The following is a 13,560-nucleotide window of genomic DNA, read 5'->3' as shown; positions in this document are numbered from 1 at the left end:
CTATATATGAAGAGTTTTTTTTTTTTCCAGTAACATATATTATTTTCAAACTGAGAGAAATAATGTGTGCCACTCTGATGCAGTTTACTAAAAATATTTAACCCTGTACTGCCACACATGTCCATGAAAACATTCAGAATTAAATAGAGAGCAGGTGGGCCACAATTATATAAATTATATATAATTGGCCCACAATTACATAGAGCGTAGCTGGGCCCTCTGAACTTGCAAGGCCGATTAGTTGTTTCAGCAAGTGATGACTACCATTTAGCCTTGTGTCAGAATTGCCTCTGTGAGGTGAGGTGTGCTTGTTGGGCAGCATGTGGGAAGCTCTCACCTTCACACATCAAGGATGGAAACCCTAGCTCTTATTCTGTTATTCTAGAGGTATATGAACACTGATCAAAAGGATGATCCATCAGATGGATGGTACCTTTGAACAAAAAATATTGTCTACATCTTAATCATCATGGCCACCACTCTCATTTACCTACCAAGCTAAACATCAGTTATACAAGCTTGCTGTGTGATAATGGTATCTCTTAAAGCGAACAGTAAGCCTACTACCTCAAATCTTTTCCTAAGTGGGAAAAATACTTGTGTCTATAGGAAGTTTTTAACACATATCCCAGAGAAAATCAACAAAGACTAGTCCATCTGTTTCAACCAATCACAAGGCCCTCAATTTCACACCTGAAGAAAACATTCAAACAGGGGAATTTACAGCTCCACTTTTCTGAAGGTACATGTCAATAGATGAAACCACATGCTAAAAGTTTTTAGTCAAACGAATGTTTACAGAGAATGTAAACAAGATATTTCTGGTTGAATATATATGGGTTGATGGGTTTAAACCCTCTGTAAATTTGGGTGCTGGTGGAAAATGTGGTGACCTGGGCTAGTGCCAGCTGGTTAATGGGTTCCACATTTGTAAGCAACAGAAGAAGAAGTATTTCACTACTAAACCTCAGTGATCCCTAGGTTGAGCACTTTGAGTGTTTTGAGGTTTCCTGCTTGGAGGGGAGATGACTCTGTTTCTGCAAATCTATGGTCTAGTTAAGAATGAGTGGTGTCCTGAAAATAGATTTGTTTGGGGTGATAGAAGATTTGCAATCCAGCCCATTGTCAGCCAGACCATTGTTTGGATGCCAATTCAGTGACACATTAACCATCACAGACTTCATCTCGTAAATCCCCCAAAAACAAGTCCAGTTGTGAAACTACCCAGCAAATCCAGAAGACCTGATCATCCTGCTGTGGTCTGCTTTAGGAAAGATAATACTTGCTAGAACCCTAATGTAAATATGGTTTAAAATATTTTGATCTCTGAGTCAAATTTGGAGCCAATTAGACCACAGTTCACATGAGGTGGTCAGAGGGTCATCGTGAAAAGCTGATAATGGGAAGATTTTGGAGGTGATGGCCTGAGTTGGAATGTCTCTATTCCTCCAGAAGAGCTCTTTCTCGACCACTGTATATTTTGGATTGTATGAGGGAGGGAAAATATTGTGTATAGACTTGAACTGCTTTCCTTGTTGAGATATTGTCTACAAGATCACCCCAGGAAATATTGTGGCTGAAGCATTAGAGAGAGAGAAACATAGAGAGACAAGAGAGATAAGGAGAAATATAGAGGGAGGCATATTGGATTCAAGCAAGTGTTCAGGGAAAGATCTCATCTCTGATCAGGTGTCTCTGGTTTAGGTGGATGTGCATCATCAGGGAAGGAAAAGCAATATGGTGACACTTATTTCACTCCTAATTAGCGTGCCTCATATATCTCCATAATTTTCACATTTATCTGCAAGAATTTGAGTTAGAGCCCATGTTTGGCTTGAAAATTTCATGATGTGAGTATTAGGTTAAAGAAGAGTAGACGTTTTCCCTGAGACCGAAGAGTCTTCCTATATAAAGGGCTTCTCATGTTGTAATCTTCCTCACTCTTTCCATGTTTTCAGGATTTGGGCATAATGGAAAGTGGGGCTTTTTCAATCATATAATTTCAATTAAAAATTTGGAAAAAAATATTTGTTTATGGGATTCAGGTTTTGACATAAAAATTTGACCCTGAACTGCCAAACACGTTCTGGGAAATTCATAATTATATAGAGAGCAGGTGGGGGCAGAGTAGGCAGAATTTCCTTCCCACTGAAACTTCCAGAAAAGTGGATGCCATGCAAATGACATGATGCCAATTAAAACTTGTGGCCCAACTACCACTCTCTGATGAGAGAGGTGTGTGTTGGGCGGCAGTTTGGAATCTCTCACCTTCACACCTCGAGGGTTGGACAATGGGTATCCTGATCTGATATTCTGGAGGTATGTTGATACTTAGGTAAATGATGATCCATCAGATGGGTGGTACATTTTGACCAAAAAAAAAAAAAAAACTCCATCTTTATGCTCATGGTCACCACTCTCATCAGTCTACCAGGCTGGACATTGACTACACATGCTTGCTGTTTGTTCATGGTATATCTTAATGTTATCAGTGTTACTACCACCTCATATTTTTTCCTACATATGAAAAAAATTTCTGCCTAATGACCATTAGAAACCCATCATCCCAGAGCACAAACATGGAAACATGCCCTTGTGCCTTCAACCAATCCCCAGACCCAGATATCAACCTTGAAGAAGACATTAAAAAGGGGAAAATTACACCTGCACTATTCTGAATGTTCATGTCAAAAGATGAAACCATAATCCCGGTGTTCAAAGGCAAAGAATATTAACAGAGAAAGAGAGAGGTATATTTTATTTGGGATTTTTTGTGTTGAAGAGCCCAAGCACACTCTCTCTTTGGGTACTGGCTTGTAGTATGAACAGTTGAACAGGACTAGGGACAGCTTCCTTACAAGTGGGAAGATAGACACACCTTCCCACTTGTAAGGAAGGGAAGGTGTGTCTATCTTATGATCCTCCATGAGCCCTGTTTTGAGGTCTTCAAATGGAGTGTCTTGAGGGTTCCATATTGGAGGAGAGAGGATTTTGTCCTTGACAATTGAGGGTCTAGAGAAGGATGAGGATTGTACCAAATAGACTCTTTTTTATTTACATAAAATTTGCACACTGGCCTAGTGTCATCCAGGCCTTGGTCAGGTTGCTCAGAACGTTTTTGTATGCCAATTCTTGAGACACGAAGAGTCACAAGCTTCATTTCTTAAATCCTCCAAGCATGAGTCCAGAGGTCCACCTCCCCAGTAAATCCAGGAGACCTGATCTTCCAGTTATGGTCTGATGCAAGAAAGCTAATTCTTGCAAGAGCCCTAATGTGAATATGGTTTAAAATATTCTGAATTATTTGTCAAATTTGGGAGAACTTGGACCACAATACACATTAGGTGCTCAGCCTGGCCACTGTGAGGTATTGACAATGGGAAGAGTGGTGGGCGATAGCCCCAGTTGTAATATCTCTATTCCTACAGAAGAGTTCATTTTGGGCCAATGATTATAGTTTGGATGGGGAATCAGAAGATGGAGGGAACGTTTTTGGTAAAGTCTTGGATGCTCTCCTAGCTGAGATTTTGCATCCAGGATTACCCAGGTATTCTTGGAGCAGCAATATTAGAGAGAGAGTCAATGTGGGAGAAGGTGAGAGGGGGAGAGAGAGGTAAGTGAGATTTTTTGTTTGTTTGTTTTTGCGTTTTAATTTATTTAATTTATTTTTTTTTAATTTTCCCACTGTGCAGCAAGGGGATCAAGTTATCCTTACATGTATACATTACAATTACATATTTCCCCACCCTTTGTTCTGTTGCAACATGAGTATCTAGACATAGTTCTCAATGTTATTCAGCAGGATCTCCTTGTAAATATATTCTAAATTGTGTCTGATAAGCCAAAGCTCCTGATCCCTCCCACTCCCTCCCTCCCCCATCAGGCAGCCACAAGTCTTTTCCCCAATTCCATGATTTTCTTTTCTGAGGAGATGGTCATTTGTGCTGGATATTAGATTCCAGTTATAAGTGATATCATATGGTATTTGTCTTTGTCTTTCTGGCTCATTTCACTCAGGATGAGAGTCTCTACTGCCATCCATGTTGCTGCAAATGGCATTACATCATTCTTTTTTATGACTGAGTAGTATTCCATTGTGTATATATAACACATCTTCCGAATCTAATCATCTGTCGATGGACATTCTCTTCTAGGAGTTTGATGGTGTCCTGTCTTCTATTAAGTCTTTCAGCCATTTGGAGTTTATTTTTGTGCATGGTGTGAGGGTGTGTTCTAGTTTCTTTGCTTTGCATGCTGCTGTCCAGGTATCCCAGCAATGCTTGCTGAATAGACTTTCTTTTTCCATTTTATGTTCTTGCCTCCCTTGTCAAAGATTAATTGACCATAGGTGTCAGGGTTTATTTCTGGGTTCTCTCTTCTGTTCCATTGGTCTGTCTGTGTGTTTTGATACCAGTACCACACTGCTTTGACTGTGGGTTTGTAGTATTTCTTGAAGTCTTTTCGAGTTATGCCTCCTGCTTGGTTTTTGTTTCTCAGGATAGCTTTGTCGATTCTGGGTCTTTTGTGGTTCCATATAAATGTTTGGATTGTTTGTTCTAGTTCTGTGAAAAATGTCATGGGTAATTGGATAGGGATTGCATTGAATGTATAGATTGCTTTGGGGAAATCTGGAACAAAACAGGGATGGCGACTCTCACCACTGCTCTTCAACATACTTTTGGAAGTCCTAGCCACAGCAATTAGAGAAAAGAAATCAAAGGCATCCATATAGGAAGAGAAGAGATAAAAATGTCAGTGTATGCAGATGAGATGATACTATACATAGAAAACCCTAAGGACTCAACCCCAAAACTACTTGAACTGATTAATACATTCAGCAAAGTAGCAGGATATAAGATTAACATGCAGAAGTCAGTGGCATTTCTGTATACCAGCAATGAAATATTAGAAATGGAATACAAAAATACGATAGCTTTAAAATTGCACCTCACTAAATCAAATACCTCGGAATACACCTGACCAAGGAGGTAAAGGACCTATATGCCGAGAAATATGAAACTTTATTCAAAGAATTCGAAGTCGATGTAAAGAATTGGAAAGATATTCCATGTTCCTGGAGGGAAAAATCAATACTGTGAGATTTTGATTCAAACAACAGTCAAGGTTAATATCTAAGTCATGAGCAGGTGTCTGTGATTCAGGTGTATTTCCCACTAAGGGGAAGATACATCACCCTTGTCCCTGATATTTCACTCCTCATTGGAATGACTTCGGATATGGCCCTTAAATTCACTGTTCCCTGATGGAAGACATGGGATAGAGGCCCTGTATGGTACCATTTTTACTCTAAAATGGCATGATGTGGGGATCAGGTTAAAGGTCAGTAGACAGATGACCTGAGATTAAAAGCCCCTTCTCATGTAAAGGTCTTATAATTTAGTGTTCTTCCTCACACTTTCCTTGCTTTCAGTATCCAGGCTCTTTGGGAACTGGATCTTTTTCACTCACATATTTTCTTTTCAACTGAGAGTTTATATTGTGGATGCCTGGGATGCAGTTTTTGAAAAAAGAAAGTTGACTAGAACTCCCACACTTGTTCAGGTAAAGAGACATAACAATGGAGAGAGCAGGTGGGACAGACTGGGCAGAGGTCACTTCCCACTGAATGTTCCAGGCCATATGTTAGCACAGCCTTTGCATTATGACCACTTATCCTTGTTGCACAACTGCAAAACTTTGAGATGTGAAGTTTTTTGTGGTTGCATATGGGAAGCTCTCACCCTCACACTACGAGGGTTGGTAAATGGGCAACCTCAGTTTCTGTTCTGGATGTATGTTGATACTGATAATAAGGATGATCCTTCTGATGGGTTGTACACTATGACCAAAGATATTATTCCCATCTTTAGCTTCATAGACACAACTCTCATCAGTCCAATGAGCTAGACATAAGTTATAGCAGCAATTTTGTTGTTGGATAATGGTGTATCTTAAAAGGAACAGTGAGCTGACCACCTCTAGATTTTCCTACAATTGAAAAAAAGTTCGTGCCTAATGGTCATTTGAAACACTATATTCCAGATCCAAAACAAGGAAACCATGCCCCTCAGCCTTCAACCAAGCATGAGGCCTTCAATGGCATCCCTGAATAGGACATTCCAAAGGGGGAAATTACAGTTCCTCTCTTCTGAGTATATATGTTGATAGCTGAAACCAAATACTAGGCATCAAAAACAAATGAATATTTACTGAGAATGAACCCGGGATATTTCAGGTGGAATTTCCACAGTTTTATAAGAACAAGCCCTCTCTCTCTTTGGGTGCTGGCTTATATTGACTATGGCCAGTTCCAAATTGTGTGTGGTATCCACAATTGTACAAAAGAGAAGGAATATCTCTCTTCTGATCCTCCATGAGCCCTGTCATGAGGACACCAAATGGACTGGCCTTGAGGGTTCCATTTTGGTGGAGAGGAGACTCTGCCCCTGCAAATCAAGGGTATAGAGAAGCGTGATGATTGTCCCAAATAGAGAATGGTTTTGGGTTACAGGTCAACCAGGTCTTAATCAAGGGTGCTTATTGATGTTTGGATGTCAATTCAATAAGATATGAAGAGTCACGCACTTCATTTGCTAAATGCCCCCAAGAACGAGTCCAGATGTCAACCACCCCATCAAATGCAGAAGATCTGGCATTCCAGGTGTGGCCTTCTGCAGGAAAACAAATTCTTGCTAGAGCCCTCATGTAACATGGTTGAAAATATTTTTATCTCTGAGTCAAATTTTGGAACAAGGAAGCTGCAATACTCAAGAAGTGGTCAGAGTGTAAGAATGAATTGCTGACAATGGGAAACGTGGGGTGAGTATGGCCCATGTTGCTATGCATTTATTTCTACAGAGGAATTCTTTCTGGATGGGTGATCAAATGATGGAGGGAAAATGTTGGGTAGAAACTTGCACTGCTCTACTGGCTGAGATATTTGAGCCAGTGTCAGTGAGATAAACTTGGGGCAGCAGGATTAGAGAGAGAGATAGAGAAGAGATTTTGATTCAAACTGTCCAGGGCAAGACTCATCATTGAAGAAGTGTCTAAGATTCAGCTGTGTATCCAAATTCAGGGAAGAAACTGCACTCTTGTCTCAGATTCTTCACTCCTCATTGGCATGAAACATGAAATGTGGCCATTCACTGCCCCCTGCTGGAAAATAAGTGTTAGAACCACTGTTTGGCACACTTTTCCTCTAAAATAGCATGATGTGGGATCAGGTTAATGTATAGTATACATATTCCCTGAGCCGAAAATCACCTTTCCAATTAATGGTCTTCTCATTGTATGTTCTCTACTCTTTGCTTATTTTCAGTATCCAATATTTGGGAATGGGACTTTTTCATTCACAAATTTTCTTTCCAACTGAGAGTTTATACTTGGATTCCTGGGATGCAGTTTTGAAAAAACTGTCAACACTGAACTACAACACATGTTCAGAGAAAGAGCCATCATATACAGAGCAAGTGGGCCCAGAGTTGGCAGAAAGACCTTCCCTCTGAACATTCCAGGTCAGATATTTGCCATGAAAATAGAATGATGCCCATTGACCATTGTGACAAAACAGTATCTCTATGAGAGGAGAGGTGCATGTTTTACCCCATATGAGAAGCTCTCACACTCACAGATCAAGTGTTGGACAATGGGCACCCTGAGCTTCTTTTTCTGGAGGTATATTGATACTGATGAAAAGGATAATCCATCATATTGGTGGTCCATTATGAAGAAAAAATATTACCTCCACCTTAAAATCATGGCCACCATCCTCATTTGTCTACTGAGTTACATATCAAATATACATGCTTTCTATTTGATCATGGTATATTTAAAGTGACCAGTGAGCTGACCACCTCAGTATTTTTCTAAATGTGAAAAAATACTTATGCCTAATGGCATTTGAAACACATCATCCCAGAGCACAAACAGGGAATCTGTTTCCCTCTGCCTTCAACCAAACACAAGACCCTCAATGTCACCCCTGAAGAAGATATTCAAAAAGGAGAAATTACAGCTCCACTCTTCTGAATAGACATGTCGATAGTTTAAACCGCATGCTAGCTGTGCAAATCTAAGGAATTTTAACCAAGAAGCAAACCGGGATATTTCAGGTGGATTTTCCACAAGTGGATAAGAACAATCACTCTCACTCTTTGGGTACAGTCTGGACGTGTGGAGACTATGGACAGTGTCAGATTTTTGTGGTGTCCACAATTATAAGGTAGGGAAGGAGTGTCATCTTTGTGATCCTCCATGAGCCCTGCAGTGAGGTCTTCAATTGGAGTGTCTTAAGATTTCCCTACTGCAGGAGAGGGAAATGTGTCCCTGTCAATCAAGTGTATATAGAAGGATGAGGTGTGTCCTAAATAGAGACTGGATTTGGGTGACAGAAAACTTGCACTCCAGCCAATTTTGTGCCAGGCCTTGGTCAAGGGTTCTCAGGCCTGTGCTTCAATGCCAGTTCAGTGAGACATGGAGAATCACAGACTTCATTTTCTAAATACTGCAAGAATTAGTCCAGCTCTGCTCCTCCCCAACAAATCCAGAAGTCCTGATCATCAAGGAGCAGTCTTCTGAAGGAAATCTACTTCTTGTTAGAACCCCAATGAGAAAGTTGTTGAAAATACCTTTCCCTTGTATAGTGATTACACATTTTGTGTTCTTGCTCACTCTTCCCTGGTTTTCAGTATCTAGATTCTTTGGGAAGTGCATCTTTTTCACACACATATTTTCATTCCAACTGAATGTTTCTACTGTGATTTCATGGGATGAAGGTTTTGAAAAAAATTTTGACCCTGAACAGCCATGCATGTTCAAGGAAGAAGCCATCATTATTTAGAAAGCAGGTGGGCCCAGAGTGGGCTGAGTTGCCTTCCCTGTGAAAGGTCCAGGCCAACCAGTTTCCATGGCAATTGATGATGCCCATTGAGACTTGCAGCCCAACTTCCACTCTGTTATGTGAGGGAGGTGTTGGGCAACATTTGGGAAGGTCTAACCTTCACAACTCATGGGTTTGATGATAGGCACCCTGAGGTGTCTGTCTGGAGATATGTGGATACTGCTGTAAAGGATGATCCATCTGATGCATTGCACATTTTGGCAAAAAAATATTATCTCTGTCTTTAGTCTCATGGCCACCAATGTCATCAGTATAATATGCTAGATGTAGGTTATACAACTTGCTGTTTGATCATGGTGTATCTTAAAGGGACTAGAGAACTCACCACCTCAAGGGTTTCTTACAAGTGAAAAAAAATTGTGACAAGTGGTCATTTGATACACATCATCCTAGAGCCCGGACAAGGAAACCATGCGCCACAGCCTTCAACCAAGCATGAGGCCCTTGATATCACTTCTGAAGAAGACATTCCAAATGGGGAAATTACAGCTCCACTCTTCTGAATATACCCGTCAATAGATGAAGCCACATGCTAGCCATCCAAACTAAGACATTTTAACAAAAGAAGGACCACTGGATATTTCAGGTGGGTTTTCCACAGGTAGATAGGCACAAACCCTCACTCCCTTTTGGTGCTGGCAGAAGGTGTGGAGATTATGGCCAGTGCCAGCTTCTTTGTGGGGTCCATAAATGTAAGGGAGGGCAGGAGAATTCTCTGTCGTGATTCACCATGGTGAGGTCTTCAGGCGGAGTGTATTGAGGGTTCTGACTTTGAAGAGAGGGGTAACTGTCTCTGCAAATAGAGGGGACAGAGGAGGTAGATCACTGTTCCCAAAAAATACTGGTTTTGGGTGACTGAGAAACTTGAATTCTGGCCCATTGGCAACCAGGCCTTTGTCAAAGTTCTCAGGCCAGAGTTCTTATGCCAATTCAGTGATACATGAAGAGCTGCATGCTTCATGTCCTAAATCTCCCAAGCACGAGTCCAGATGTCCACCAGCCGAGGAAATCCAGAAGACCCCATAATCCAGGTGTGGTCTGCTGCAGGAAAGCTAGTTCTTACAAGAACCATCACGTGAACATGGTTGAAAACATTTTGAAGTCTGAATGCAATTTGGGACCACATATACCTAAGTACCATGAAGTTGTCAGTGTTTCAACGTCAGTGGCTGAGCATAGGTAGAGTAGGTGGGGGACGACCTGAATTGGAATGTCTCTATTCCTAGAGAGGAGTTCTTCCTGGACCACCACATGTAGTTTGGATGTGGGATTGGGATTCAGAGGTAAATTATTGGGTGAAGACTTTGAGGGCTCTCCTATCTGAGATATTTGTTCCAGGATCACCCCAGGTATTCTTGGGGCACCAGGATTCAAGAGAGAGTGAAGGAGGGATTTGGGGAGAGAAATAGAGAGAGAGGAGATTTTGATTTAAGCAAAAGTCCAGGACAATATGTCAGCACCGAACATGTGTCTGTTGATCAGATGGATATCCGAATTCAGGGAAGAAACAGCACTGTTGTCCCAGATAATTCACACCTTCTTGGCATGAATACTGAAATGTGGCCCACACATTAACTGCTTCCCACTGGAAGATATGTGTTAGAGTCTTCGTCTTGCACCATTTTCTCTAAATTTTCATGATGATGGGATCAGGCTAAAGGACAGTAGGCATTTCCCCTAAGACTAAAAGCTCCTTCCCATGTAAAGGGCTTCTCCTGTTGTTTTCTTCCTCATTCATTTATTATTTTCAATATCCGCACTTTTTGGGATGTGGGTCATTTTCACTGATATATTTTCTTTCCAACTGAGAGCTTATATTGTGGATTCATAAGATGCAGTTTTTGAAAAACAATATTGAAACTTAACGGCCACACATGTTCAGGAAAAATGTCATATTATTTAGAGAGCAGGTTGGCCCAGAATGGCCAGATTCTCCTTCCCTCTTAAGGTTCCATGCCAACTGGTTGCCACAGAAATGGCATGATGCCTATGGAACCTTGTGGCCAAAATTCAACTCTGTGAGATGTGAGGTGTGTGTGGGATGGCATGTGGGAAATACTCATCCTCAAACCTCAAGTCTTGGACGATGTCACCCTGTGCTGTTTTTCTGGAGGTATGTAAATACTAAGTGATGATCCATCAGATGTGTGGTACATTTTGATGAACAATATAATTTCCATCTTTAACCTCATGCCCACTACTCTCTTCAGCCTACTGACCTAGACATAGATAATATAGTCTTGCTGTTTCATCATCGTATTTCTTAAATATATATCTTTTCCCTCATTTCTGTGAATCGACCAACTCAAGTCTTTTCCTAAATGTGCAAAAAGATTCACACCCAATGGTCTTTTTTAATACATCATGCCAGAGCCCAAACACAGAAAACAGGCCCCTCTGCATTCAACCAAGCAGGAGGCTCTTGATGTCATACCTGAAAAAGTGATTCAAAGGGGGAAATTACAACTCCACTCTAATGAATGTATATGTCAATACCTGAACCTTCAGGCTAACACTCTAAATGCAATTTATTGATAAAATAAATTGAAACTGTTATTAATTCAGGTGTATATACGGGGGTTGATAAGCACCAAGCACTCTCTATTTTTGGGTGCTACCTGGTAGTGTATCAACTAGGGCCAGTTCAATCTTGCTTGTTGTGTCCACAATTGTAAGGAAGGGAAGGAGTGTCTCTCTTTTGACCTCCGTGAGCCCTGTGTTGAGGTATTCAAGTGGACTGTATTGATGGTTCTCTCTTGGAGGAGAGGGGATTCAGTCCATGCAAATCAAAAGTCTAGAGTTGGAAGAGGAGTGTCCTAAATAGAGACTGATTTTGTTGACAGAATACTTGCACTCTGGCCCATGGTCCACAAGGCCTTTTCAAGGGTACACAGACCAGTGTTCAGATGCCAATTCAGTGAGACATGAAGAGTCCCAGACTTCATTTCCTAAATCACACAAGCATGAGTCCAGATGTCCACTTCCTCAAAAAATCCAGAGTACATGATAGTCCAGTTGTGGTCTTCTGCAGGAAAGCTAATTCTTTCTAGAGCCCTCATGGGAACCTGGTTGTAAACTTTGATCTCTGAGTCAAATTTAGAATCAAGTAGACTGCAATAATCCTGAGGTGGTCAGTGGGTAACTGTGAAGGAGGGCAATTGTAGTATTCGTGGAGGATGACTCCTTTTGGAATGTCTCTATTCCTACAGAGGAGAACTTTTTGAACTGCTGCTTGTAGCTGGATGGGGGATTGGAAGATGGAGGGAAAATATTTGGTAAAGACTTTATGGCTCTCGTGGCTGAAATGTTTCACCCAGGATCACCGCAGTTGTGCTTGGGGCAGAAGTTTTCCAGAGAGAGTTAAGGAGGGAGAAGGAGAGGGAGAGAGAGAGCGAGAGCGAGAGAGTGAAAGTGATTTTGGCTCAAGCAACAGTCAAGGGCAAGATCTCATTGCCAAGCAGGTTTCTGTGTCTCAGTTGGATATACGTTTTAAGGGAAGTAACAGCCCCTTGTCCCTGATTTTTCGCTCCTTATTGTCGTAACTCTTGAAATATGGACCTAACATTCACTGATACCCAATGGAAGATAGGTGTTAAAGCACCATGCTGGCACACTGTTCCTGTAAAATGGCATCATGTTGGGATAAGGTTAAAGGACAGTATATATTTTCCCTGAGTGGAAAAGTCCCTTCTCATATACAGTTCTTCTCATATAGTGTTCTTACTCCTTCTTTCCTTTTTATCAGTACTCAGGGTATTTGGAAATTAGGTCATTTTCACTCAAATACTCTCTTTCTGACTGTTTATACTGTGGATAACTCAGATGCAGTTTTTGAAAATCTATGTTGACCCTGAACTGCCATGTCTGATCAGGGGAAGAGCCATAATTATGTAAAGAGCAGGTGGGCCCAGAATGGGTAGAGTCATCTTCCCTCTGAAAGTTCCAATCCAACTGGTTGCCATGGAAATATCATGACCTGATTTGATTCTTGTGGCCAAAATGCTACACTGTGAGATGAGATGGGACTGTTGGGTTGTATGTGGGAAGCTCTCAACCTTTCACCTCTAGGGTTCAATGTTTGGCACACTGAGCTATTACCCACATACTGAGGTAAAGAAAGGATGATCAATAAGGTGGGTGGTACATTTTCATGAAAAATATTTTCTCCATCTTTGGGATCATGACCACCCTATCTCCAATCCACCTATCTAGACATCAATTATACAGGCTTAGTCTTTGATCAAGGTATATTGTAAAGGGACCAGGGAGCCCAACACCTCATGTCTCTTCCTACATGTGAAAAAATACTTGTGCCTAATGGTCCTAAGAAACACATCATCCCAGAGCACAAACACGTAAACCATGCCCCTGTTCCTTCAACCAAGCACTAGGCACTGATGTCACCCCGAAAGAAGACATTCCATAGGAGGAAATTACAGCTCCGCTCTTCTGAATATATGTGTCAATACCTTAAACCACATGCTAACCTTCAAAATCAAAGCCATTTTAAATAAGAATGAAACTGGGATATTTCAGGTGGAATTTCCACAGGTTGATAAGCACAAGCCCACTCTACTTTGTGTTCTGTCTGGTAGTGTGGGGACGTGGGCAAGTTCTTGCTTATTTGTGGTGTCCACAATTATAAGGAATGGAAGTAC

The sequence above is a fragment of the Sus scrofa genome, chromosome Y (assembly GCF_054392235.1).
Source record: "Sus scrofa isolate SSC_HxYL_T2T_F1_AM1 chromosome Y, Sscrofa_HxYL_maternal_Yorkshire_Landrace_v2.0, whole genome shotgun sequence".
In the NCBI taxonomy this organism is placed as follows: domain Eukaryota; kingdom Metazoa; phylum Chordata; class Mammalia; order Artiodactyla; family Suidae; genus Sus; species Sus scrofa.
Note: the sequence above shows the minus strand (reverse complement) of the source record.